The sequence below is a fragment of the Artemia sp. Qi Xiang Cuo genome, chromosome 8 (assembly GCF_049724085.1).
Source record: "Artemia sp. Qi Xiang Cuo chromosome 8, ASM4972408v1, whole genome shotgun sequence".
Taxonomy (NCBI): domain Eukaryota; kingdom Metazoa; phylum Arthropoda; class Branchiopoda; order Anostraca; family Artemiidae; genus Artemia; species Artemia sp. Qi Xiang Cuo.
The window spans coordinates 74489596-74513862 of record NC_142801.1 but is presented as its reverse complement, the minus strand read 5'-3'; the positions used below and the strand labels follow the sequence as shown (position 1 = coordinate 74513862).

The following is a 24267-nucleotide window of genomic DNA, read 5'->3' as shown; positions in this document are numbered from 1 at the left end:
TCCTAGCCACAATATACTTTTTGATGAATCCGCCCTTATTAGCAATGACCTAGGCATAAAGCAGGTAGTCCGAGAATCAATTGAAATCAGACTTAAGATTAATAATAATATTTAATTAAATAGGAACTTGGGGGAATATACACTAAATGCTCTATACACAAATTTAATTAAAAATGATCTTACAAAATATTTTAAAAAACCGATTGACAATAACACAGAACTGGTCACAAAAAGACCTTTGAGGTTAGCTGCCAAAAAAGCTGGATTAGCAATAAGAACGTGTTTTTAAATTATTTTTCTTTCTTCTCATTGAATCGCCTTGTTTTACCTTACTTTTTATCAGTCCTGGTTGAACTCCGCTGAAGTAAGGATGCTAGGACTGCTTTGAAAAATTTATAATTTTTGGTTTTATTGGTTGCATGTTGTTGTGAGTCTTTTTTCTTTCATATATTTTTGTCTTGCTGAGGACAGCCCTTTGACATAGGGCCGAAATATTCATTCAAATTATCTCCACTGTCTTGCAAAAAGATTTCCCTATTGTTTTTCGTACTTTTGTTGTTTGTTATGGAAAGGCAGTGTGGTCTTCGTCACTATTTTCGTCTCACTTATAGGGAGCAATTGACCAATGATATCTTTTATTTTATTAATTTAGGGAAAAGACACGCTAATATCATTAACCAGCAAAAATTCTTGGAATCTTGCAAAATTGAAAATCTTATTCCCAAGTCTTTAAGATTCAGATTACACTTAAATACCCGGAAAGAAGAGCAATTTGCTTGCACACTACAATTAAAAACATTAACACATATCATTAAAGACAAAAAACAGAACCGATATACTATTTCCTCTGAAAGAAAATCCTTAGAAAATTTTTTATTTGAAAATTTGTCCTCTGTTGATTTTAGCCAGGTTGCTAGATTGGAAAGAAATTTGTTCAGTCATGATTTCCGCTTATCAAGGGAACGACTTATTAAGAAATTAGAAAACCTACGATATGAATTCTCGAGGAATAGCCCTACTTACACCCCAAGATTCACTCCTGGATCGGCTGTTGTTAATCTATCCTCTAGAACGCTTTAACCAAAGGAAATTGAAATTCTCGAAAAAGGTCCAAAGTTCTCTTTTCTTCCAAGACATATCCCTGTAGCAGATTTAATTTCCTCTCTAGAATCCTCTGTGCACAAATTTTATACATCTATATCCAACCCGGATGAAGTTAGGGCTAGTCTTATAGATACCCTTTACAACAATCAAAAAAAGGTTAATTCTCCTGCCAATAAAAAACCAGATAATTTGTATGACCTAAAAATACTATCTAACCTCCACTAAGATTCATCCATTATCATAAATAAGGCAGATAAAAGCAATTCTCTGGTTGTTATGGCTAGGACAGATTATGACACAAAAATTTATTCTCATCTAAATGACGAGACAACATATAGGACTACAACCCACGATCATACTGATCAATTTGCAAACAAAATTATAAATGAACTAAAAAGTTTAAAAAAAAATGGTAAAATTACTCCACAGCTATACAATAAATTTTTCCCCCGCGGTAGCTGTTGCCCAAAGTTTTATGGTCTACCAAAATTACACAAGCAAGGAATTCCTTTAAGGCCCATAGTAGCTTGTACGAAAGCCCCCACATCCAATATTGGGAAACGGTTATGTACAGCCTTTAAACCTTTGTTTTACTCTCAAAAATCATATATATGTAATTCTGTAGATTTGGTTTAAAAACTCAAAAACGTAAATATCTCAGAAAATACAATTATAAGTAGCTTTGACATTGTTTCAATGTATACAAATATTAATGTCACAGTATCTGAACAGTTATTAGAAAATAAAATCAAAGAAAATTATCACTTAATAGAATCTTCAGCAGCAGGAATAGATTGTGATGTCTTAATGACCTTAATTAAACTCTGTAACAAGTACTCAATGTATTTCCAATTCCGTAATTCTTTTTACCAGCAAATTAATGGCTTAGCGATGGGCGCGCCCCCCTCCGGGTTACTGGCGAATATTTATGTGGAACATATTGACAATTGGGCATTAGATTCGTATTTTTTAAAACACGTCTTTTGGGGACGTTACATGGATGATGTAATTTCACTCTGGAACTATGGGGGAAATGAGCTTAAGGGTTTTTTAGATCACCTTAATACATACGATAGAAATTTACAGTTTACTTTAGAAATCGAAATCGCAAATAAAATCCCATTCCTAGATGTGTTAGTTATTCGTAGCTTCGATAAACTCAATTTTACTATTTATAGAAAACCAACACAAAATGATAAATATTTACATTTTAAATCAAACCATCCCCCACAAGTTAAAAGAGCAGTTGTAATATCCCTCGTCTATTGGGCCTTAAACATTTGTTCTCATTCCCACATAACAGCATAATTAAATTTTATCAAGGACATACTTTTTGGAAATGGGTATCCTATTTTATTTATTAATTTTGTAATTAATTGTAGACTGAAGAGACATTCCCGTAAAATTAATGATAGTTTACCATGTGATATTTCTGACAAGCCCTTAAACATAATTTACCTCCCCTACATCCCAAAAATCACTACAAATCTTAAAAAAGTTTGCAAAAAAATAATCTGTATGTAGTATTCACAAATAATTTTAGAATCATAAATTTTCTAAATTCTGGTAAAGATAAAACCCCAGTTACTCGCCAAAGAGGGGTCTACCAAATACCATGCGATTGTGGCAAATATTATGTAGGTAGAACACCCCAGAATTTAGAAAAGCGCATACAACAGCATAAAGATGATATAGTCAGAGCTCTAAATTCTAGTATTTCCGTTGTTTCATCTGATTCTGCATTAGGCAGCCTTATTTTTAAAAATCCTGGCCGCAATGTGCTTTTTGATGAGTCCACTTTTATTAGCACTGACCTAGACATAAAGCAAGCAGTCCGAGAATCAATTGAAATCAGACTTAAAATTAATAATAATATATCCTTAAATAGGGACTTGGGGGAATATACACTAAATGCTCTATACACAAATTTAATTAAAAATGATCTTACGAAATATTTTAAAAAACCGATTGACATTAACACAGAACTGGTCACAAAAAGACCTTTGAGGTTAGCTGCCAAAAAAGCTGGATTAGCAATAAGAACGTGTTTTTAAATTATTTTTCTTTCTTCTCATTGAATCGCCTCGTTTTACCTTACTTTTTATCAGTCCTGGCTGAACTTCGCTGAAGTAAGGATGCTAGGACTGCTTTGAAAATTTTTTATTTTTTGGTTTTATTGGTTGCATGTTGCTGTGAGTCTTTTCTTTCATATATTTTTGTCTTGCTGAGGACGGCCCTTGGACATAGGGCCAAAATATTCATTCAAATTATCTCCACTGTCTTGCAAAAAGATTTCCCTATTGTTTTTCGTACTTTTGTTGTTTGTTATGGAAGGGCAGTGTGGTCTTCGTCACTATGTTAGTACTCCCATAGACCGCTAACATAAACATAATATTTGAAGAAGAGGGGTATCTTCTTGTTAGTGCTTCTGGCAACACGCTACCTATTAATAGAGCCTATTGTAATCCCTTAGACATTAGTATTTATACAAAAGAAAATGGAAAAAGAAAGGCCTACACTCCCACTAATATTAAAAACCATATCTTGTCTACGTGCCGAAACTGTTACCTGTGTTAAAATAATGTGATGATAGGCAGTGAAATTGCCAGAAAAATAAAAAGGGCATTGACAGAAAATATCACTAAGGAATATAAAGATGAATCGATGAAAAACAAAGTGCCAGCAAACGTTACTAACATCTTTGATCAAACAGTCAATGAGCCAAATAATACCAAGGACGAAACGCATATTGAGCCTTTCGATGAAACACCAGTAAAAATTGCATATGAATCAAAATGGAATAATGATTATTCTACTGATTACGAACTGAGAGAAAGCAATAGATACAGTATCAAGAGAGAACAAGGTGAACTATTTTATGGAACAGATTCAAAATGTCCAAAGTTGTTCATTGATATTGATAATGTATAACAATAAATTTTTGTATTAATATCCTACATCATATTATTTCATTAAAAATACATTATGCATTACATTGTTATGTGTTCATTATTTTTAGAGTATGCTGTCAAACGTTTAGAATCTCTATTGAAACATCGGGGATGTAAGAAAAGGAATTTGCATACATCATATGTCGGATAGATAGGTTTACATGGGGAAAATCTAAGTATCAGAATGAATAAATTCTTTATCAACACCTTTTATCGGAAATGTCAGGATAAAATTGATAGAATCTAAGTATAAGAGTGAATAAATTCTATATAAACATCCTTTGTCGGATAATTGGGTTAACATTATCAAAACCTAAGTGTCAGAGTGATGAAGTTCTGTATAAACATCTGTTGTCAGATACATGGGAATAACATTAATAAAATCTACCTAACAGATTCAATAAACTTTTTCTATCAATATCTTTGTCAGATACATTGGATAAAATTGACAAAATCTTAGTATCAGTGAATAAATTCTTTATCAAGCTGTTTTGACAGATACGTTTGTTAACATTTGGAAAATTTAGATATCAAAGTGAATAAACTCCTTAGTTACATTTTTTATCGATGTAATTGGTCTGATGTGTCGTTAAGCCTTGAGAGAAGCTATGCATTAGAATAAATAAATTCTTTAGCATATTTTTGTGTTAGATACGTCTGATAAAATAGAGAAGTTCTAAGAAACAGAGTGAAATAATTCTTTGTTAATGAGTTTTGACTGATAGTTTTGATAACACTGACGAAATGTAACTACCTTAGTGAATAAATTCTTTGTCAACTTCTTTTGTCGGATACATCAGATAACATTCACAAAATCTAAGCATCAGAGCGAATAAATTCTTTATCCTCGTCCTTTGTCAGATATGCCTGATAAAATTGAGAAAATTTAGGTATCAGAGTGAACAAATTTTTTATTAACATTCTTTATTGATATCATTTGTCGGATACGTCGGATAACATTGACAAAATCTATATATTAAAATGAATAAATTCTTTATCAATATCTTCTGTTGGATAGGTTGAGATAAAATTGATAAAATCTAAGTATCAGAGTGAATATATTCTTTATCAACATCCTTTGCCGGAAATATCAGTTAACATTATCAAAACTTAAGTGTCAGAGTGAATAAGTTCCTTATCAACATCATTTCTCGGATGCATTGGATAACATTAACAAAATCTAAGTATCAGAGTGAATAATTTTAACCATCATCTTATTTGTCTAATATATCGGATAAAATAGATAAAATATAAGCATCAGATTGAATAAATTCTTTATTGACATCCTTTTGTAGGATTCGTTGGATATAATTGACAAAATATGAGTATCAGACTGATCAAATTTTTTATAAACATATTTTGACAGACACATAGGATAACATTGTGAAAATCAAAGTATCCGAAATAATGAATGCCTTTACAACATCCTTTGTCAGACGTGTTGGATAAATGTGATAAAATCTAAGTATCAGAGTGAATAAATTCTTTATCATCATCATATGCCAGATGCATCGGATAAAATTGATAGAATCTAAGCATCAGATTGAATAAATTCTTTATCGGCATCTTTTGTCAGATATGTCGAATAACATTCACAAAATCTAAGTATCAGAGTGAATAAATTCTTTATCAACTTCTTTTGTTGGATACATCAGATAAAATTGACAAAATCTAAGTATCAGAGAGAATAAATTTATTATCAGCACCTTTGTCAGATATAACGTATAAAATCATGCTTTATCAACATCCTATGTCGGATACGTCGGATAAAATTTACAAAATCTAAGTATCAGAATGATTAAATTCTATATCAACATGATTTGTCGGATACATATGATACTATTGACAAGATCTAAGTGTCAGAGTGAATAGATTCTTTATCAACATCCTTTTCTGCATTCGTTGGATAACATTATCAAAATCTAAGAATCAGAGTGATTAGATTCTATATCAACATCCTTTTCTCGGAAATATAGGATAAAATTGAGAAAATCTAAGTATCAGAGTGAATAAATTTTATTTATCGACATCTTTTGTCAGATACATCGGATAAAATTGACAAAAATGTAAATATCAGAGTGAATAAATGCTTTATCAACATCCTTCGTCGGATATGTCGGATAAAATTGACAAAATCTAAGTATCAGTGCGAATAAATTCCTTATCAATATCCTCAGTTGATAAAGAATGTTGATAAAGAGAGTGGTGCGCAAATCTAAGTGAACCTAAATTAACCCAACTTTTTGCCTTGTCACTGTTACATTCTCTTGATTTTTCAAAGTTCATTTTGGATTTTTTTTTTTGTTCAGATGTAAGAGATAGAATATTTCAGTAGTGTTTTGTCGCAGTTTACCTTGTCACTGCTACATTCTCTTGATGTTTCAAAGTTCATTTTGGATTTTTTCGTTGAAATGTAAGAGTTGAAATATTTCAGTAGTGTTTTGTCGTGGTTTACCATATCACTGTTACATTCTCTTAATATTTCGAAGTTCATTTTGGACTTTTTTCGTTGAAATGTAAGAGTTGGAATATTTCAGTAGTGTTTTTTCGTGGTTTACCCTGTCACTGTTACATTCTCTTGGTGTGTCAAAGTTCATTTTGGATTTTATACCTATGTACGCACGCGTACATAGGCTAACCTAACCTAACCTAAATTAACCCAACTTTTTGCGTTTCTCTCTAATTATGAACTTTAAAATATCAAGAGAATGTAACAGTGACATGGTAAATCACAATACAATACTACTGAAATATTCCAACTCTTACATTTCAACAAAAAAATAAAATAAAAAATGAATTTTGAAATATCATGAGAATGTAACAGTGACAAGGTAAACCACGACAAAACACTACTGAAATATTCCAACTCATAAATTTGAACAAAAAAATTCAAAAAGAACTTCGAAATATCATGAGAATGTAACAGTGACAATGTAAACCACGACAAAACAGTACTGAAATATTCCAACTCTTACATTTCAACTAAAAAAAAAAATCTAAACTGAACTTTGAAACATCAAGAGAATGTAACAGCGAAATGGTAAACCATGATAAAACACTATTGAAATATTCCATCTCTTATATTTCAAAAAAAAATCCAAAATGAACTTTGAAACATCAAGAGAATGTAACAGTGACAAGGTAAACCATAACAAAATACTACTGAACTATTCCAACTCTTACATTTCAACGAAAAAAAAAATCCAAAATGAACTTTGAAACATCAAGAGAATTTAACAGTGACAATGTAAACCATGACGAAAAGCTACTGAAATATTCCAACTCTTACATTTCAACGAAAAAATTCAAAATGAACTTTGAAAAAACAAGAGAATGTAACAGTGACAAGGTAAACCATGACAAAACACTACTTATTTATTCCAACTCTTACATTTCAACGAAAAAAAAATCCTAAATGAACTTTGAAACATCAAGAGAATATAACAGTGACAATTTAAACCATGACGAAACACTACTGAAATATTGCAACTCTTACATTTCAACGAAAAAAACCCAAAAGGAACTTTGAAACATAAATAGAATGTAACAGTGACAAGGTAAACCATGACAAAACACTAGTGAAATATTCCAACTGTTACATTTCAATGAAAAAAAACCAAAATGAACTTTGAAACATCAAGAGAATGTAACAATCACAATGTAAACCAAGAGAAAACACTACTGAAATATTCCATCTCTTACACTTCAACCAAAAAAATCCAAAATGAACTTTGAAACATCAAGAGAATGTAACAGTGAGATGGTAAACCACGAGAAAGCACTACTGAAATATTACAACTCTTAAATTTCAACAAGAAAAATCCAAAATGAATTTTCAAACATCATGAGAATGTATCGGTGATATGATAACCCACGACAAAACATTACTAAAATATTCCATCTCTTACATTTCAATAAAAAAAATCCAAAATGAACTTTTAAACATCAAGAGAATGTAACAGTGACAAGGTAAACTGCGACAAAACACTGCTGAAATAATCTATCTCTTACATTTCAACAAAAAAAATTCCAAAATGAAAATTGAAACATCAACAGTATGTGAGAGTGACAAGGTAAACTGCGACAAAACACTACTGAAATATTCCATCTCTTACATTTCAACAAAAAAAATCCAAATGAACTTTGAAACATCAAGAGAATGTAACAGTGACAAGGTAAACCACGACAAAGCACTACTGAAATATTCCAACTCTTACATTTCAACGAAAAAAATCCAAAATGAACTTTGAAACATTAAGAGAATGTAACAGTGATATGGTAAACCACGACAAAACACTACTGAAATAATCGAACTCTTGCATTTCAACGAAAAAGATCCAAATGAACTTTGAAACGTCAAGAGAATGTAACAGTGACACGGTAAACCGTGACAAAACACTACTGAAATATTCCAACTCTTGCATTTGAAGAAAAAAAAAAATCCAAAATGAACTTTGAAACATCAATTGAATGTAACAGTGACATGGTAAACCCCGACAAAACACTACTGAAATAATCCAACTCTTGTATTTTAAAGAAAAAAGTCAAAAATGAACTTTGAAACGTCGAGAGAATGTAAAAGTGACAAAGTAAACCACGACAAAACACTGCTGAAATATTCCAACTCTTGGATTTCAACGAAACAGATCCAAAATGAACTTTGAAACGTCAAGAGAATGTAACATTGACATGGTAAACCATGAGAAAACAATACTGAAATATTCCAACTCTTGCATTTCAACGAAAAAGATCCAAAATGAACTTTGAAACGTCAAGAGAATGCAACAGTGACATTTAAACCACGAGAAAACATTACTGAAATATTCCAACTCTTGCATTTCAACGAAAAAGATCCAAAATGAACTTTGAAACGTCAAAAGAATGTAACAGTGATATGGTAAACCACGAGAAAACACTACTGAAATAATCCTACTCTTGCATTTCAACGAAAACGATCCAAAATGAACTTTGAAACATCAATAGAATGTAACAGTGTCAAGGCAAACCACGACAAAACACTACTGAAATATTCCAACTCTTGCATTTCAACGAAAAAGATCTAAAATGAACTTTGAAACATCAATAGAATGTAACAGTGTCAAGGTAAACCACAACAAAACACTACTGAAATATTCCAACTCTTGCATTTCAAAAAAAAAATCCAAAATGAACTTTGAAACATCAAGAGAATGTAGCAGTGACGTTTAAACCACGACGAAACACTATTGAAATAATCCAACTCTTGCATTTCAATGAAAACGATCCAAAATGAACTTTGAGACACCAAGAGAATGTAACAGTGACATGGTAAACCACGACAAAACACTACTGAAATATTCCAACTCTTACATTTTAATGAAAAATATCCAAAATCAACTTTGAAACATCAAGAGAATTTAACAGTGACAAGGTAAACCATGAGAAAACACTACTGAAATAATCCAACTCTTGCATTTCAACGAAAAAGATCCAAATTGAACTTTGAAACATCAAGCGAATGTAACAGTGACGAGTTAAACCATGAGAAAACACTACTGAAATATTCCAACTCTTGCATTTCAACTAAAAAATCCAAAATGAACTTTGAAACATTAAGAGAATGTAACAGTGACATGGTAAACCACGAGAAAATACTACTGAAATATTCCAACTCTTACATTTCAACGAAAGAAATCCAAAATAAACTTTGAAACATCAAGAGAATGTAACAGTGAAAAGGTGATGCCCGGGGGCAAAAATGCCCGGGGTATTTTTTGGGCCCGGGGGGCCCTTTGGGGTTGGGGTAAGGGACCTTATAACACTATTCAAATGGTAGTTGTGAATTATACCGAATACAGTCGAGAACCGCCCTAATAAAATATAATATGTATCTCATAATAGGAGTTAGCATTCCCTCAGATGGTTTACCATTTGCGTTTCTACTGTCAAATTTATCTTGTCTCATGGAGAAATTGTGTCAATCAGTTATCTTTTTAACTGTCGGATAAGAATATTCCAATTTTGAAATTTCCTTATCTGATGATATCACCTCAATATTATTTTCAGATTTAATCTATTCTCAGTTGTAGGTTGTTTTTCATCTTGTTTGTTTACGTCGCTTTACAAGCTATACCTCGCGGAAATTTATTTTAGGTGTTTACAGAAATTCAAATGTTAGATGGAGACGAAAAATGTTTCCAGGTGGTTAGCTTTTACAGTTGGTTGCCAAGAAATTACAATACCGTTACCTTATAATTAGCAAAAAATAATCTTAGAGCAATATCCAGGTTTCAACGGCTATAATTTTGCTACCAGTAACGTCATGCTATGTATTTATGCTGACCCCATGCTTCTCTACCGTGTAGAGACGGGGTTTGCCGTGGATGCATGTTACGACAGTAAACACAAGTGATTTGCACATGCAATGTGCACAAAACCATGCGCTGTTAAAATACAGGATGCGTGTTAATGCTATTTATTTACCGTTCACATCATACCTTTAATTAATTCTAAATGGTAGCTCAACCATTTTTGTTTTGTTGCAGTTTTGAAATATTTGCCCATTTTGTTAAAACTGCGACTATATCGGCTTTTCTTGACATAATGGTTCCTGCCAGCGCTGCCAACACTTTAAAATAAACTGTCACCGCTTTAAACCAAAAAAATCTCAAATGTACCAAAATGTAACCGGACCTCTAAATTGTACCAACAACGGTACAACTATACCACGTTGGCAACGCTGGTTGTGGAAGCAGCTACAACTTAGTAAACAGTGAACAAAAAGCCCAAAGTAATCGGAAATTAATAACTTGTTTTAAAGAAATTGTCTTGTAACAAATATTTCCCATATGACGCTGTTTTGAAAATAGTCATTTTCATTCAGCTTAATCTTAAAAGGACTTTGTAAGTTATAGACAAAAAATTCGTTACACTAAATTATGAATATATATTCCAGTTAGAAATGAGAAAATACAAGCAAGACGTAATGGCGAAATGCATTGCACCCACAAAATTCCACATGTGCCAATGTGTAACCGGACCTCTAAATTGTACCAAAACAGTACAATTATACCACGTTGGTAACGCTGGTTGCTGCAGCAGCTGCAACCTAGTAAACAGTGAACAGCAACCCAAAGTAGCCGAAAATTTAAAACTGGTTTTAAAGAAATTGTCTTTAAAAAAATATTTCCCATGTAGCGCTGTTCCGAAAATAGTCATTTTCATTCAGATTAATGTTAAAAGGAATTTGTAATCATGGAGACAAATTATAGGAATGAAAAAAATACTCTGATGTCAAACTGATGGGCCAAATTACGTCAATTGAAATAAAACATATCACGGTACTTTTATGATATACCCCTGCAGCTCAAGAAGTGAAGCTAGGTTAATCCCAATAAAGTATACCTAAGGATGATAAAAATATAATACTTGGAAACAAATTTGGGCTATATATTTGGACATTAGGGGGGTAGGGGTAAAATACAGCGGGTTTGCATGCAAGATGTGTAAGCTAAAGTTATTCTAATATTATGAAGTAAGAATTGTTTTCTGACTTCACACTGTCCAAATACTTTACCCTCACCCCCCTAATTTACAAATATATAGCTTAAATTATATATTTCTCATCTATTCTGTCAATTCTGTTTTTCTTTTCTCACGCTAAGTTGAAAGAAACTAGCAAAAGAAACCGGTTTACAGGGCGTCAGTGCATGAACAACTTGAGCTGCAGGGGGTATATCATACCAGTACCCATAACATCATTGAAATTGTCATCAGGGGAAACCCTAAGTTGAAAGTTTACAGCCCTCATTTTTAACAACAACGATAATCGTATTTTTGCATGGGTAGCACTGATGCCATATCAAACCAATGGTCGTAGAATGTCGGAATAGAGTCTATTCCAACAGAAGCTAAAAACATGTAGCGTCCTTTTAAAGTAACACTAGGTTGAGGCGCATGCCGCAACGATGATTTTAAAGTCACTGATAATAGGAATAATGGGGGGAGGGTAATTGCCTCGGAAATTCTAAGGATATAAACATACTGGTGATTATTATGATGGTGGAGGTCATGAAGATGGCGGAGGATGGTATTCTTCCTGGAGGGATAATGATTATGATGGCGTTAGATGTGGTATTGCTGGCATGTTCAATAGCGAGGAGCCTGGGATATTTTATTGCAATGATTGGATGTAAAGACTAAAGTAAATTAGTCACTTTATTCGTCGCGAGTTGGACCATGTAGAAACTGAAAACAAAATCAAGAAAATCTACGTGCCGTTATTTTGAGCACTGTCTATTTTTCAAATTTAGACTACGTCTGGAACAGGGCAAAAAAATAGTTTGCTCATTATAGATTAGATTTATTTTTCTGATAATTCAACAAAATTGTATACTCAAACTTCAAATTTACCAATGGGAACTCTATCTTGTTAAGCAAGGACGAACGAGCAAAAAAGAAGCATTCCACTTGCTAAATCCATATGGTCGATAAAGGATGGTTTTGAACGTGAGTTCTGTCAATATAGATCGTTTTTGGAAGATTGCATTTTGAATGAATTTCAGAATGATTTTGAATGAATTTCACTGGTTGGTTGATTTTGAATGAATTTGACTGGTTTTGAATGAATTTCAGAATGTTTCCTGAATGTTTTTATTAATCACACTTGTTTAAAACTTCCTGACTAACCCTAATCTAATAATGTGCTACTGCATTAGGGTCTCACTGCTTTAGGGACTTACAGATTAACATTTATTATTATACTACAGATCAATATTATAATTTGTTAATATTAATTAATTTGATATCGGGAAGACTGTATTTTTACTTGTACATTGGCTTAAAAACTTAAAGTTTTAGTGTTCAAGCCGTCTGAAAAAAATTGTCCTATTCAGAGCCCTGTTTTTCTGGTCAATTCCCTCAAATTACATTTTTCAATACAGATTAGAGATGAAAAGTTTGTATAGTTCCATAGTTTATCCATTAGCCTGATGGTATTTTTGCTACACCATTTGATTTTCCTATGGTCCATACTCCATTATAAACACTTGGGCTTCATATTGATAAATCATCCCTGTTACAGAAAGAGGCTCTTGTTTAAGAAAATTTCATATATTTTACCGTATCGTCCTTATTATTAAAAATTATCTCCTAGCCGAGAAGAAGGAGTATAAGTGCCCAAATAAATAAAAAAATCTTAACTTGCGCTAGACAAAGTCTATTTCCGTATAGTTCATTTGAGTCTCTAATAGCCTGATGTTACATTTTGCTGAACTGAAGCTCATATATCATAAATAGTAGAACATTATATTTATGAGCCCTCCCTGTGGGCACGTTTGCAGATTTGGGGGGGGGGGGGGGTTTGAGCTCCATCCCATCCAGGATCCTAAATTTTTCCAAAAAACTGGATAGTTATTATTCTAATTATCAAATATTATTTGCTAATTATTATACCTCAACTCCACAAAAACATTCTAAGCAGCTGTCTGCGTTCCTGTTACAGAAAAAACTTCTAGCTTTAAGCAACTTCCACTCATTTTACTATATCTTCTTTTTTATTAACAATTTGTCCTTCTTTTGTATCCTGTGCTTTATTTTTTTTATATGACTACTTTGTGGGCGAAGGAAGCCATTTAGTCTGAGAAGGAGAACAACTCAAAAATTCTTATAACATCTTAGCTCGCCTCTCCACTTTGTTCGTTGTTCGTGCTGAAGAGTAATTTTTAATTCTTGACATACTTTACAATTTCTAAGGGAACCTAGTTTTTAATTCCTGTTTAGGTTGTTTTTAAAGCTTTTTGAAAGGAATACTGAAGTTGCGACGTATTTCTTCAATAGAATTATCAGCTAGCTTTTTGATCATACTTTGGATAAGAAGTATATAGGAGTATGAGCAATAAGGTTATATTATAATTAAATAAGTTGATATGAAGGAGGTAGTATTTATACTCTGGGAACCGTTAAAGGAACAGTTTATTTGTATCATAATTGGTAAATAGCATTATTTACACATGTTATTCGTAGTAGTATTGGAATATAGTTTATATGATACGGTCATAAATGCAGTAACAAGGTCGAAAAATCTATTACAAATAATTTCAAAACTGAAATAGAAACTCTAAAAAATAAGTCAAATTGCAGTTTTATGTTCTACGTTTGAGACCAAGGCTTCATTCTAAGAATGAAGAATGAATCTTCATTCGAGTTTTGTTTTAAACTTTAGTATTTCTCGTATTGCTAAAGAAACTGGAGTTATCCTCTTATTAATGATATTAAAAAGGCGGCCCTCGGCCAGAAATTCAGCTTTTGGAACGAGATGTTTGCTTTCTTTTAATATGAGGTCAACCATGTGGTAAAATGGAATTATTCGTTTGATATACAGTTTTAAATGTTCAAGATGTTGAGGAAAACTAGATATTGGGAACTTCGAGGAGCACATCGAGGAAAAAACTTGATATTGAAAAGACATAAAAAGAACTGAGTTTGTATTTAGTGCAAAAATGAGCTAAATCCTAGTCCGGGGCAAGTCCTAAAGTTCTGCCGTCATCCCCAGTAGTATATTATATAAAGGTACTGAACTTATATTTGGAACATACATTGGATTGCACACCATATATGGACACTAAAAGGGACCAGAAGACGATATATTCAGGCTATAATGATATACTGAACTAACAGCCTAAGGGAGTAAACCATGTCAATAGATACTGATGGTATATAATTTATTCTAAATTTTAAACCTGTATTTGCACATGGCCAGTTTTAAAAATGGAAAAACTAGTTTTTGAGTAATAAGTATTTAGGACCAGGAAATAATTTTTTGCTTACTGGCAAACCGTTTTTGACAAGTTAACTCTATTATTATATTAATCAAAAAAATGTTTTCACAAAATAAGTTTTTCAAAAAACAAGTAAAGAACTCCATTAAACCAAAAATGAACAAAATAGAATTAAATAATTTACCAAGCATACAGCTACAACAAATCAGTATCAATAAATAAATGAAACCCAAAACAAACAGAAATAAAAATAAGTCAAACTCAAAACGAGCAGAAATTAATGTCAGTAGGGTTCTAAACCCTATGCTGTCTAAAAGCCAGAAAATAATTTGTACTTTACTGAAAAAAAATCATTTGAATTTACTGAAAAAATATGCATTGTCAGTTTAATATACATATGCTGATATTTATTTCTTAAAATCTTAATCAATATTTGTTTTCTTAAAGTTATAAGTGAAAACATTTAAAAGACTTTTTTTCAGTGAAGTAAAAATTATATTCTGGCTTTTAGAAAGCATAGGGTTTAGAACACCTCTCAGATTAATATCTGCTCGTTTTGAGTTTGACTTATTTTAATTTCTGATTGTTTTTATTTTTGTTCAGTTTTGGTTTAATGGAGTACTTTTTTTTGAAAAACTTATTTTGTGCAAAAAGTTTTTTTGATTAATTTCTGCTCGTTTTATATTGATATAGTCTTTTTCAGGGAGATAGACTGAGCCTCTTCTGAAGTTAAACAACCATTCCTTCCATAAAAAAAATTTAATACCCCCTGGACATAGCTTACAACCCTTGCCCCTAATTTCTGGGGTTTGTTTCAACCCCAAAAGCCTTGTTGTATAATATTTAGACTATTTTGAATAGAATGGCTATCTCGAAATTTCTATTAGACGTATTTCGGGACAATAAGACGTGTGTGTAGGGGTGAGAGTGTAGCTTCCCTTTGATCACTTTGACTCTTAAAAAGAGGACCAGAGAGTCTGATTACCATTCCAATGAGCCCCATTTGAAGTTTATATGAGTAGTGTTATATCAATTAAAGGAAGAAGACAGATAGGAAATTACTGTGTCAATTAAAAGAAGAAGACAGATAAGACATTACTGTGTCAATTAAAGGTAGTAGCCAGATAGGGAATTACTGAGTCAATCTAAGGTAGAAGACAGGTAGGACATTACTGTGTCAATCTAAGGTAGAAGACAGGTAGGACATTACTGTGTCAATCTGCGGTAGAAGACAGGTAGGACATTACTGTGTCAATCTAAGGTAGAAGACAGGTGGGACATTAGTGTGTCAATGAGTGGTACGGAGCAGTACCCCCTTATTGGGTCAATCTAAGAGAGCAGGCAGTACCTCCTTATAGGGTCAATCTAAGAGACGTGGGTAGTTAGGACATTACTGTTTCAATCTAAGAGACGGGGCTGGTAGGACATTACTGTGTCAGTCTAAGAGACGGGGCAGGTAGGACATTACTGGATCAATCTAAGAGACAAGACAGGTAGGACATTACTGTATCAATAAAAGGTACAAGACAGATAGGACATTACTGTGTAAATCTAAGAGAGCGGACAGTACCCCTTATAGGGCCAATGAAAGAGAACGGGCAGTACCCCCTGAAAAATTTCAAAGATTGGTGATGGTGGATATGCAAGATTATCATTTCCACAGATGTTAGTGCTCAAAGATAATGCAAGCCTAAAATCAATAGCTGATGACGAGTGCAAATTTCTTGCTTATACTTATGGTAACCTGTTGAATAATCATATAAACATATTCGTGGAATTACCATTCAACAGAAGGTAAAACCAAGACGAGCGTACTCCAGCATCAATGTCATAAATCATGTCATTTCTATGTGTTGGAACTGTAACCTGTGTAAAAATAATGTGGTAACAGACAGTATAATCGGAAGCAAAATTAAAAGGGTATGAACTGATAACATCGCCAAGGAAATTAAAGACAATTCTTTGAAAAGCAGAGTATCAATGAACATTAATAGTATCACTGGTAGTTTACCGTCAGATATCATCATTGCACAGAATAATAGCAATGGTGAAAAAGGGAAAATGAAATACTTCAAGAAAGTATTTGTACATAACAGAGTTATCGTAGTATTGAATGCTGACAAGGACAAATATTTGAACTACGAAAAAAGCACTAATGGTGACACCATTGGAAATGTATGCGTGCATCTTCATGACAGTGAGTGATTGAATTTCTTTGGATTATCGAAAATATTCAAGATTTCTGATGGTGTATATGCCAGAGTCAAATTTTCAGACATGATAGTGCTCAAAGGTAAAGCAAGCCTAAAAGTAAAGGTTGACAACGAAGGTCAGCTTCTTGGTTATAGCTTAGGTAACACGTTACCTATTGATAAATCATATCGCCATCTTTCGGGTATTAGCATTCAACGGAACATAGAAAGAATAAAGGGATTCTGCTGCACCTATTTCATGAAACTAATCACTTATCAGTTACAGAATTGTTACCTGCTTAAAAAATTTGGTAATAGGCAGTGAAATCACCGGTAGAATTAAAAGGGCATTGAAAGAGAAACTAACATGGAAATTAATGACAATTCTAAGAAAAGAAAAGCATTGATGAATATTGATGGTATCATCGACAGTTTACCATCAGATACTGTCAATGAAGACAAAAAAACCAATGATGAGATGTATGATGTGAATGTTGCTGAAACCAGATAAAAAGTCATTTATGACACAGAAATGGAATATGTGCCCTGTCACGTGAAAACATTATGAAGAAACTGCAAGTAAAATAAAAAGGACTTTGAAAGACAATATCACCAAGAAATATAAAGATGAATTGATGAAAAACAAGGCATCACCAAACGCTACTGCTACTATAATGGGTTTACCAACGGATGAAATCCATGAAATTGGTTTTATCGACATTGAAATGTATGACGAGGTTGTTAAAAGTTGTGTATGCCCCTGAAATGGAAATATATGACATCTGGCGAAAAACTTGAAGTATTTTATGAGTAGATTTAAGGTGTTCATTTTTGTGATGATATTCATCATGTAATTATTTGAATAAAAATATTCTATTGCATTACTTCGTCTTTGTTTCCATTATTTTTAGGGTACGATATCACCTCCAGAGGAAAGTCAGAACTGAAGAGTAGCTTTTTTTACTTTCTTTGGTGATTCTCAGAACTGGAATATATCTTTGAAAAAAAAATTAAGAATCGAAGTGTAACTTATTTCTCATCCACTGGAAAATTCAGAACAGAACTTTATCTCTCTTCCTCGGAAAAATTCAGAACAGAGCGGTGACCTATGCAAAAATAATGTCGTAATAGAAAATAAATCTTATTTCAACCTTAGACACATGGATCCCAGAATGGAAAAAATATATTAATTTCATGAGTATAAAAAATTAATAAAAAAACACTTTTGCTCTTAATTGAACCTAAGGCAAACGGATCCAAGGGATGAAAAACATTTTAATCTTATGTCCATGATACCAACACTTCCAAATATAAAGAGAAGTCTTAAAAACTGGTGTCGATGACCAGTCATAGAGTACTGTGGAGTTTCTGCAAGACTTGTTTTCTGCAAGGTTACGTGCGTGCGCGCATGTAACCTAGTGTAATATAACCTTAAAAGGTCAAAGAATCTCCATGAAAATTATACGCTCGGACTCAGCATGTCGGAGAACCCTATGGTTTTGATGTTTCAATTGTTTGCTGCTATCTATATCTATAGGTGTGAAGATGGCAGCAGTTGAGGTAGTGAAAAGGTATCGCGATCTATAAAAAAAAAGTTTTTTCATCTCTTGGATCAATGTGTCTTATGTTCAATCATACCTAGAAACAAGACTTGGTGTGTGTGCTGCCATCTGTAACTTGAGGTGAAAAGATGGCAGCAGTTGAAGTAGTGAAAAGGAGTTGCCATCTATGCTTTTTTAAATGTAAAACACTCACTGAGAGTTGTTTTTTTTATGTGGCTGATTCCATAGTACTCTATGACTGGTCATTGACACTAGTATTTAAGACTTCTCTTTATATTTGTAAGTGTTGGTATCATGGACATGAAATTAAAATGTTTTTCATCTCTTGGATCCGTGTGCCTTAGGTTAAATTAAGAGCAAAAGTGCGTTTTTATAAACTGTTTATACTCATGAGATTAATATGTTTTTTTGTCACTTGAATCAATGTGTCTAAGGTTGGATTAATATTTATTTTCTATTACGGCATTATTTTTGCATAGGTCGCAGCTCTGTTCTGAATTTTTTCGTAGAAGAGAAAAAAAGTTACACTTCGATTCTGAATTTTTTTTTCAAAGATATATTCCAGTTCTGAGAATAACCAAAGAAGATAAAAAAAAATCTACCCTTCAGTTCTGAGTTTCCTCTGGAGCTGATATCGTACTCTAAAAATGATGAAAACAAAGACGAATTAATGTAATAAAATATTTTTATGGATATAGTTATATGATGAGTATCATAATAAAAAATGAACACCTTAAATCTACTCATAAAATACCTCATGTTTTTTCACCAGATGTCATATTTCCTTTGATGGGTACACACATCTTTTAACAACCTCGTCATACATTTCACTGTCGATAAAACCGATTCAATGGACTTCATCCGTTGGTAAACCCATTATGGTAGCAGTAACGTTTGCTGATGCTTTGTTTTTCAACAATTCATCTTTACATTCCTTGGTAATACTCTCTTTCAAAACCCTTATTATTTTATTTGCGGTTTCATCATAACGTTTTCTCGTGACAGGGCACATATTCCATTTCTGTGTCATATATGACTTTTTATCTGGTTTCAGCTACATTCACATCATACAACTCATCATTGGTGTTTTTGTCTTCATTGACTGTATCTGATGGTAAACTGTCGATGATACCCTCGATATTCAGCAATGCTTTTCTTTTCTTAGAATTTTCATTAATTTCCATGTTAAAATTATCTACCAGTGCCCTTTTTATTCTAGCGATGATTTCACTGTCTATTACCACATTATTTTTACACAGGTAATAATTCTGACACTGAGACATGATATGTTCTATGACATTGGTGCAGCAGTATACCTGTCTTCTTTTTACTTTCCGTTGAATGCTAATACCCGAAAGAGGGTGATTTGTTTTATCAATAGCGCAGTTACCTGCGCTAATGTGCGCACGTTAAGTGATCTTAAATGAACCTCACTTTTTAAAGTATCAAACGTTTAGAATGTTTGACTACAATAAACTGAGGGAGTCTTTTTTCTCTTCTTCGGAAAAAAATCAGAGTTGAATTATAACTTTTTCAATCTTCTACCGAAAATTCCGAAGTGGAGTGAGACTTCTTTCTCTTCACTGAGAAAATTCAGAAGTGAAGTGAGAATTCTTTTTCTTCATTGAGAAAATTCAGAATTTCAAGTCCATAAAAAAATCATCAAATAAAACATCAAATAAAACCCAAACCATTTAAGAAGACATTAAACCATCCCTATAATAACATCCATACAACCAAACAATAAAACATCAAATAAAACACCAATATAATGAACAATAAAAATCCTTACATCCATAAACATAAAACATCCATACAGTAAGATTGACTCCGTACATCCATACAATAAAACATCAAATAAAACACCAATATAATTAACAATAAAAATCCTTACATCCATAAACATAAACATCACATAAGATTTACTATGTGTCTTCCAGGAATAATAGCCCGCTTGTATGCCTTAGATTGACATAATAATGGGGTACTGCCCGCTCTCTTTCATTGACCCTATAAGGGGGTACTGCCCGCTCTCTTTCATTGACCCTATAAGGGGTACTGTCCGCTCTCATAGATTGACACAGTAATATCCTACCTGTCTTGTACCTTTCATTGATACAGTAATGTCCTACCTGTCTTGTCTCTTAGATTGACACATTCAAGTCCGACCTGCCCGAACTACCTGCCCCGTCTCTTAGATTGACACAGTAATGTCCTACCTGCCCCATCTCTTAGATTGACACAGTAATGTTCTACCTGCCCACGTCTCTTGAATTGACCCTATAAGGGGGTTCTGCCCGCTTTCTTAGATTGACCCAATAAGGGGGTACTGCCCCGTTTGAAAAAGTAGTAAGTATGATGGTACTAGACCCTTAAGGTCCAAACCGGCGGTGCTGATCTCCGTTTCGTGGCCCTCAGCCAGGTAGTGCAATGGGGGCCTGGGGGCCATTGCACCTCCTGCCCCGTACCTATCATTGACATAGTTATGTCCCGCCTGTCTTCTTCCTTAGATTGACACAGTAATGTCCTACCTGTCTTCTACCTTAGATTGACACAGTAATGTCCTACCTGTCTTCTACCTTAGATTGACAGGGTAATTTCCTATCTGTCTGCTATCTTTAATTGACACAGTAATGCCCTATCTGTCTTCTTACTTTAATTGACACAGTAATGTCCTATCTGTCTTCTTCCTTTAATTGATATAACACTACTACTTATATGACCACACTTTCTATAAAATCGCTATATTTCCCCAGGGCATAACGTACAACTCTTGCCCTGAGAGCTGGGGGGATTTGTTATCCTCAAAGACATAATTTCGAGACCTTGCTGATAGGCTTAACAAAATGGCTATATCAAAATTTTGATTGGAAGTGTTTGGGGAAATTATAGGCGTTGAGGGAGACATTTGCCCTCTGATCACTTTCGACTAATAAAAAAGGCACAAGTTCTCTCAATTTCCAATCGAATGAGCCCTTTTTGATGCTTCTACGACAAAACTTTTTATAAAATGTTATTTGCCCCAAGGGCATAACTTACGACCCTTCTCATGAAGGCTATGGGAGAGTGTTGTCATCCTCAAAGACATAATTTCCAGACCTTTCAACTACGTTGAACAAAATAGTCATATCAAAATGTTGATGGGAAATGTTTGGGAAATGATGGGCGTTGGGGATTCTCCCTCTGATTACTTTCGACTATTAAAAAGGGCAAAAGCCCTCTCAATTTCCAATTGAAAGAGCCCTTTTTTAAGTTTTTACGACAACAATTTCTACATGACATTATATGCTCCCAGGGCATAATTTACAACCTTAGCCCTGAGGCTGTTGGGGGTTGTAATACACAAAAACATAATTTCAGGACCCTTCAACTACGTTCAACAAAATTGCTATATCAAAATGTTGATCGGAAGTGTTTGGGGAAATTATGGTTATGGGGGGGGAGCATACGCCCACTGATCGCTTTTGCCTATTAATAAAGGCACTAACCCCCTCAATTCACAATTGATTGAGTGCGTTTTGAATTTTGTAAGGCAATGCTGGCAAAGACCTAATTTCCAGAACTTTCAACTACGTTGAAAAAAATGTCTATCTCAAAATTTTGGTTGGATGTGTTTGGGGAAATATTAGGCTTGAGAGGGGTGTTAGTTGCCCTCCAACCACTTTCGACTATTAAATAGGGCACTAGCACTTTCAATTTTCAATTGAATGAGCCCTTTTTGAAGTTTCTACCATAACGCTTTCTATAAAAACTTATATGTCCCCAGGGTATAACTTACAACCCTTGCGCTGAAGGTTCTGGGGGAGGGGGAGTGTCATCTTCAATGACATAATTTCCGCACTTTTCAACTACGTTGAACAAAACGGCTATCTCAAATGTTTATTGGATGTTTTTGGGGAAATGGTGGGCTTAGGAGGGGTGTTAGTTTTCCTCCAATCACTTTTGACTATTCAAAAGGGCACTAGCCCTTCGAAGTATGTATTACGACGCTCTATAAAAAACATTGTATGCCCCAAGGGCATAACTTACAGCCCTTGCCCTGAGGGTGTGTGTGTGGGGGGGGGGGGGGGGTTGATCATCCTCAAAGACGCAATATCCAGAACTTTCAACTACGTTGAAAAAATGGCTATCTAAAAATTTTGATTGGATGTGTTTGGGGAAATGGTGGGGGTGAGAGGGAGGTTAGTTGCCCTCCAATCAGTTTCGACTAGCATATTAAAAAGGGCACTAGCCCTTTCAATTTCCAATTGAATGGGCATCTTTTGAAGTTTCTACGACAACATTTTCTATAAAAATCCTTATAAGTCCCCGGGGTATAGCTTAAAACCTTAGCCCTGAGGGCTCTGGGCAGGGACGAATCTACAACAATTTTATTGTTGCGTTAAGAGGGTTCTACTTTCGAATATTCAAGGAGCATGGGCTATATAAATTTTTTTCTCCACATTACTGGGGGGGGGTAACTGCCCCACCCCTTTGTCCCTCCCAAATGATGCCCCTGGCACGGGGGGGGGAGTATCATCCTCAAAGTTCAAATTTCCAGAGCTTTCATCTACGTTGTACAAAATGGCTATCTCGAAATTTTGATTAGATGTGTTTGGGGTAATGCTGAGGTTGAGAGGGGGGCTAGTTGCCCTCCAATCACTTTTGACTATTAAAAAGGGAATTAACCCTTTCAGTTTGCAAACGAATCAGTTCCTTTTGAAGTCTCTATGAAATTGCTTTCTATAAACACCTTATATGCCCCCAGGGCATAACTTACAACGCCTTCCTCCGGGATTGGGGGTTGTGTCGACACGGGAGTTTTTGTTATGTGATCATTGAACTATTTTTAACAAAATAGCTATCTCAAAATTTTTATCGGATGTATTTGGGAAAAAAGGGCGTGGGGGGGGGGGCTAGTTGCCCTCCGATCACTTTTGACGGAGTGCTACCATTTCGACTAACCGTCACAAGCACTAAAAGTCATAACATCTAAAAATAAAATCCGTCAAAACCACTAACCGTCATAACATCTAAAAAAAATTTATAAGTTTATATAATAGTAATGAGTATATAATAGTGTAGAAACAAATTTCGGCTATATATTTGCACATCAAGGGGTGGGGGTAAAAAATAGCATATATTAAAGACGTAACCTAACCTAACCTAAGTACCTCCCCCCCCCCTAAGCCCCAAAAAACTAAAGTTTTAAAATTTTAGATGTTATGACGGTTAGTGGTTCTGACAGATTTTTTTGTCGATGTTATGACGGATTTTGTAGACGAAATGACGTTAGTGCTCCTGACGGTTAGATGTTATGACGCCTTTCCCTTTTGACTCTTAAAAAGGGCACTAGAACTCTCGATTTCCAATCGAATGAGCCTCCTCTGAAGTTTATACGACGGCCCCTTCCATATAAAGTGCCTCTTCGAAAAAAAAAAAAATAATAATCATAGGTAGCGCAATCGCGCTGCCTAAATAAAGAACGATGTTGGCACAATGTATTATTATTATTTTTTTTTTTTTTCTTTAGACTAGGGCACTTCGTAACGAAGGAGTTATCGTAGAAACTTGGAAAAGAGCTTATTGGATTGTAAATTGGAATGGCTAGTGCTCTTTTTAATAGTCGAAAGTGATTGGAAGGCAACTAACACCCCTTCCACGCCCACCATTTCCCCAAGCACATCCAATCAAAATTTTGAGATAGCCATTTTGTTCAGTG

The 24267-nt window shown here is 33.9% G+C and overlaps 1 protein-coding gene and 1 pseudogene across 1 annotated transcript in view; both read left to right on the top strand.

Annotated features, from left to right (window-relative positions):
- The window catches only part of Hcs (holocarboxylase synthetase-like protein), a 259065-nt gene that overhangs the window by 97752 nt on the left and 137046 nt on the right, over positions 1-24267 (top strand). The window lies entirely within an intron of this gene.
- Positions 1687-3333, top strand: LOC148949789 (uncharacterized; annotated as a pseudogene).